This window comes from Antechinus flavipes, chromosome 1 (assembly GCF_016432865.1).
Source record: "Antechinus flavipes isolate AdamAnt ecotype Samford, QLD, Australia chromosome 1, AdamAnt_v2, whole genome shotgun sequence".
Taxonomy (NCBI): domain Eukaryota; kingdom Metazoa; phylum Chordata; class Mammalia; order Dasyuromorphia; family Dasyuridae; genus Antechinus; species Antechinus flavipes.
In genome coordinates this window covers 360188973-360194972 of record NC_067398.1, presented here as the reverse complement: position 1 = coordinate 360194972, position 6000 = coordinate 360188973, and positions in this window count along the sequence as shown.

Sequence of the window (6000 nt, the reverse complement as noted above, 5' to 3'; positions counted from 1 at the left end):
ATCTGGTAGGCACGATGTATGCAAAATATATAAATATATAAAATATACTGACTACCACTTTACAAACCCTCTCAGTTTCTCAAGAATCTAGACAAATCTATATGGGAGTGTATGTGTGGGGAGAGCAGTGTTTTGAACTGTCCCTCATTAAGCACATGCTATTCCTGGCCAACAGTCCATAATTCCTATAGTTTAAGTTGCTGTGGTTCAAAAATTCAAATCCCATTTTCAAACAACTTCTTCTGAATTAGCTATTCACTTCCCACATCTGTCTTTTTCTTCTAAAGTTTTTCCATCCAATCAGCGGCAAACATAAAAATATTATCTATGTCCTTAACATTCTCAACTTCTAGCCAAAGCCTCCCTAAACCCTTTTTAAAGTATTCTTTGTCCCCACAACAATCACCAACAGTGGGTAGTGATCAATAAGTTCAACAGTTCTTAGGAGACTTTCTCATACCCTCCATATATGTGCCCTGAGAAGACAGCAGATTGCTGTATTTTGTTTATATTGGAAAGACAAATATCAGTCTGAGTAACCTTTCGTAAAAAGTTATCACCTATCACTTCTTTCTTCTCCACATGCTCTTCATTATCTCCAAGATGATGTCTTTCTGCATGGCAACTTTGTATCCACATCATTACTCTTTGAAACATAATAGGCTACTCTCTCCTGAGGAACTCTTGTATCTATTGCCTCCAAATGTTCAATGATTCTTTATTTTTACCCTTCCTTTAGATAATTATCTGTATGACCCTGGGCAAGTCATGTAACTTTATGTGGGTCTCAGTTTTCTCATCTGTAAAATAAGGGAGTTGGACTCAATGGTCTTTAAGATCTCTTCCAGCTCTAGTTCCATCTGGGATCATGTTGTCTGTGTCACTTTCTTGCATACTCCAACCTCCTGAAACAAATTGAAGTGTCAGTCTTTTCAGATCCATTTTCTTTTTAAAGCATTTCCTTTATTCTTTCAAGGAACTCTTCATTCTGCCTGGTAACCTACAAAGGAGAGAGGCATTTATTTAGCTCTTTCAGATTCTTCTCTAGGAGGAATATCAGTCTGTTCCTTGTGCATATTGCTTGGTACTTGATACTGTCAGAAACACAAATACATTGCAAAATGCTGCTTGCCCTTCATAACTTATAGTAACAAAGAATCCCAGAGCTCTTTGATTTATATGGATAATTCCCTGGACTGAATTGCTTATTCCCATATGAATGCTAGTTTGCTCAGCTGCCTTTGATTAGCAATTAATAGATTCCTATAAAGCCCTATTGCAAACAGAAATTGGCCTGGGCTTTCTGTCCTCTATGAGGTGGTCTTCAGCAGAAATACAATGGCCTAGGAGGATTTAGCCGGTTAGTCTAATTACTTGCCTCTTTTCTCCTCTTCCCAATGATCAACATTAATTATCTATGACAACACTTTTAAGCCTGGTCTTTTGCTTCCAAGTCTAATATCCTTTACAACATACAATGAAAGTAAAGAGGTGGATATAGCCAAAACACAGTTTGAAAGGTATCTTTCCTTGAAGAATATTATCCTCCAGACACTAACAGAATCTTAGTTACAGTAAAGGGTCTAATTTTTTTAGGTTGAGAAATATTGCTCAAACATACCATACAAAGTATATGTCTTCATGATTAAATTCCCCACATTATGAAATTCCTCCCCAAAAAAATAGTTATATCTAATGTCATAAAAGAGTGATTTGTGGTGATAATACATTCATAGCAGAGTGAGAAGAGTGTTATATTTTGGGTCAGGGTACCTGAGGTTGGAACTTTACTACCAATCACTACCTTTGTACTTGCTTATCACAGTGCCTGACAAATAGTAAGCTTATTTACTTGATTTATTTAACTTCCCCAAGTCTCAGATTGCTCAGACATCAAATTAAGGGACTGCACATTTGAGATCCTTTCCACAAAGTGAAACCACTAAAAATCTATGATCCTATGAACCTTACACTTCAGTGGGTTTCCATTTACTAAAGAAAAGACAGAAAAGTTCCTCAAAGAGTCCATCATATTTGACCCAGCCATAACACAACTAGGTACTTATCTTAAATACTTATCTTAAATAAATCAAAGATAGTTATTAAACTAAAAAAAAAATCTAAATCAAAAATATTCATAGCAGCACTCCAAGGGTGTAAAGAAATAGAAACAAAGTAGGTGTTCATTAATTGGGAAATGGCTTAAAAAATATGCAATATGAATGTAATGAACTTACTTATAAATGAAAAATGATGACTGAAGAATTCAGAAAAATATGAGAGATTTTTATGAACTGCTACTAAACAAATATGCAGAAGCAAAAGAACATACACAATGACTGTAAATATATAAGCAGAAAAAATCACTGAAGTCCCAAAGAAGAAAAAATGAAGCAAACTTCTTTTTTACTGGGGAAAGGGGAGAGGTATGATGTGCTATTAGAACAGAAATTACATGTATTGTGAGGCAAGGTTTCTGTTTGTGATTTTTTTTCTAAATTATTTTCCTTAGTTTAAATGGAGGATTCAATCAGATTTGAAGAGAGTGGGAAAAGATTGTGATATAAAGACAAAAGATTTCAATATGATATGTTTTTTAAAACATTTATTGGAGGAAAAATAAAATAAAAAAAGAGTAGGTTTGTGCTTTAAAAGTTAATACCAATGTTTTTCATCCATTTGGTTGCTATTTAAAGTTATTTTCATTTATGTAGTTGTAGTAATTATGTAAATTGTTCTTTTGGTTCCACTTTGTTTACACAGCATCTACTCAAGTGCATATTCATTTGCATATTCCCATATTTCTTTGAATTCTTTATATTCAGCATTTGTTACCACATAATAATATAGCATTTCTTTTCCACATCACTATTTGGTCAGCCATTTCCCAATCCTTTGGTACATGTTTTATTTCAAAATTTCCTGCTGTTACAAATAATACTACCATACTTGTTTTCATAAAATGGGTTTCTTGTTATCACATCTCAGTGAAGAAAGCCAATATGAGGATTACTAGGTAAAAGAGCACAATTTTTTTATATGCATATAATAACACATCTATTTTACCATATTAAATTTTTTCACTTTCAACAATTTGATGAGTGTAAAGTGATATATTTTCATGTTCAGTTCTCTGATAATTAGACATTTGGAATACTTTTTAAGATGATTCTTAAGTCTATTTTTTCTTTTGATAAATATTAGTTCATATCATTTGATCACTTATCTATTAGATAACAGCTCTCAATCTTACAAATGTTTGGCATTTCCCACAAGATTTTGCATGTCAATCATCAATAGAGATATTTCATGCAAAGTCTTTTTATCCCATTCTATATCCTTTCTTCATATTCTAGCTGTATTTGTTCAAAAAGGTTTTATTTTTGTTTTTAATCATTGCAATCAGTGTTGTCTTTTATAATATTCTTTATGTCATGACTGGTTATAAGTTGATGCTCTATTCAAAGTTATGAAAATTTTAGTACTTTATTCTCTTCCAAGTTGTTCGGGGTAGAATTTCTCACGTATAGCTTGTTTAAATATTTGGTATTTGTTACAATGGCACATGCTACAATTAAAGTGCTGGTTTGAATTTCTTTTCTGTCAAACTGCAGTTCAGCCTCCCAATATTTTAAAAAAATATATTTAGTTTTAAATTTATGGTATACAACAAGTATTTCCCTAACGTATTATAATTTTTTAAAGATGATTATACATAAAACTATAAATCTATTATGTACAGCCTACTATTCTTTTTAAATATATATTAACATTATTATGTAAATTTCTTTTTTTTCTTCCCTCTCCCCACTCCAGAAATGGCTCCTATTAGGCACAAATGTGTGTGTATGTGTGTGTGTGTGTGTGTGTGTGTGTGTGTGTGTGTGTGTGTGTGTGTGTGTAAAATCAACAGTTGCTGTTTTCAAAGAACTTTTGTTCTATTCTATTCTGGTTTTTATACTATGCATGTTGCTACATTAATGCCAATATATTTAACACATTTTCTTGGTTTTTAAAATGGCATTTTGCTTTTTTTTCCTCCTGATTGCTTTTGAAATATTTGTTTTGTATCCTGTTACTTTACCAAAGTCAGTAATTGTATGATTTATTTTTGTTCATTCTGCACAATTTTCTAAATAAACTATTATATCTGCAAATAAATAATTTTTGCTCCTCTTTGCCAATGATTATTCATTTCTTTCTCTTATCTTATTAACATAGTTGTGATTTCATAAGTATGGGAATCTCCTGTTATGAGAACTCCTACTGATACAGATCAGCAAATTTTCTGTGACTACTATGTTAGAGAATTGTCTAAGGTTCTGAGAAGTTAAATGATTTGTCTATATAACTGCTTTGAGTCAAAGAGAAAATTAGCATTCAGGTCTTCCTGATTCCATGGCCTGCCCTTTGTCCATGATATCATGTGGCTGGTAAAATCACAAGTCTATCTTTCTCTCTTTTTTACACTAAAAACAAATAAACAAAAACATGATAAGACTAGTATTTCCAGCATTATATCAAATAATACTGGAAACAGTGATCATCTTTGCTTCAATTCTAATCTTATTTGGAAGCCTTCTAGTGTTTTTCCATTGCAAGTAATGCTAGCTTTAGATGTTAGATAAATGTTTTGGATCACATTGAGTGAATGTGCATTAATTCTAATTCTAATTAATTAATTCTTTTTAATAATTTTTAAATTATTTTAATCTAAACAAGGTCTGTATTTTATCAAAAAGTCTTTTCTGCATTTTTAGTATGATCATACGGTATTTGTTATTAATATGTTATACTAATTGTTTTCTTAATTTTGACTATTCTTTATGTAAATTGAAGTTACACATAATTAATAATTTGGGAGTACACTGCTCTAATCTCTGCCAATATTTTACTTAGAAATTTTACCTTTCTTTGGGAGCAGCTAGTTGGTGCAGTGGTTAGAACCAGTCCTGAAGTCAAGAGGACCTGAGTTCAAATCTGGCCTCAGACACTTAACACTTTCTAGCTGTGTCACCATGGACAAGTCACTTAACTCCATTGCCTCAGAGGAGAAAGAAATTTTACCTTCTTGTAATTTAGTGGCATTAACCTACAGTTTTCTTTCTCTGCTTTATCCCTCCTGATTAGGAAACTAGAACCATACCTGTTTCATAGAAATGTTGATAAATGTCTTCTCTCTTTATTTCTGAAAATAGTTTAATAGTTTATATAGCATAGATTCTCCAGATGTTTGAAAGATTGTATTTCTAAATGTATCAGGATTTATAAACAGAATTTTCTTCCATAGAAATTCATTCATTTCTTTCTGAGTATGAGTTGTTTGTGCTAATTCTTTTTTTGTTGATTTTGCTCTTTTTGATATTTTTAGTTCAATTGGCATATAATTCAGGAATAGTGGTTTCTAATCATTTTTTTTTGTTTCCTCTCCAGTGGCTGTAAATTCTCGCTTTTCATTTTTTATTTTGTTAAATTCTTCCTTTCTTTTTAAAAATCAAATTAGCTAATAGCTTATCAATATTTTTACCCTTAAAAATTTGTCTTAGTTCCAATTGTTTTTATTTTTAATTCTATTGAGCTTTTAATTTTCAAGATTTTTTATGCTTCTTTGAGGAAGATTAGCTTTGTTTTCCAAGTTTTATAAAAATTGTAGACTCAATTTATTAATCCTTTCTTTTGTCACCTCTAAAAGATATTCCATTGAATGCTTATTTAAAGCAAAATAGAATGGTTTTTTTTAAAAACAATTTCAAAGAAATCCCTTGTTCCAACCCATTCCTATCCTATAAAAAAGAGATTATTAAGGATATTTGCCAAATCAGAGTTGGGGATACTTTCATCGAGACCTTATTACCTCAGGCAAATCAAGATACAGAATTTTACTATGTTTGCAAAATATTCAAAGAGTCAAAATAGAATTTCATTAAGTAACAACCAAGTTCAATGGCAGATAGATTTTGTTTGGTGAATTTTATAATAAATGGAGCTACCCAACAATGG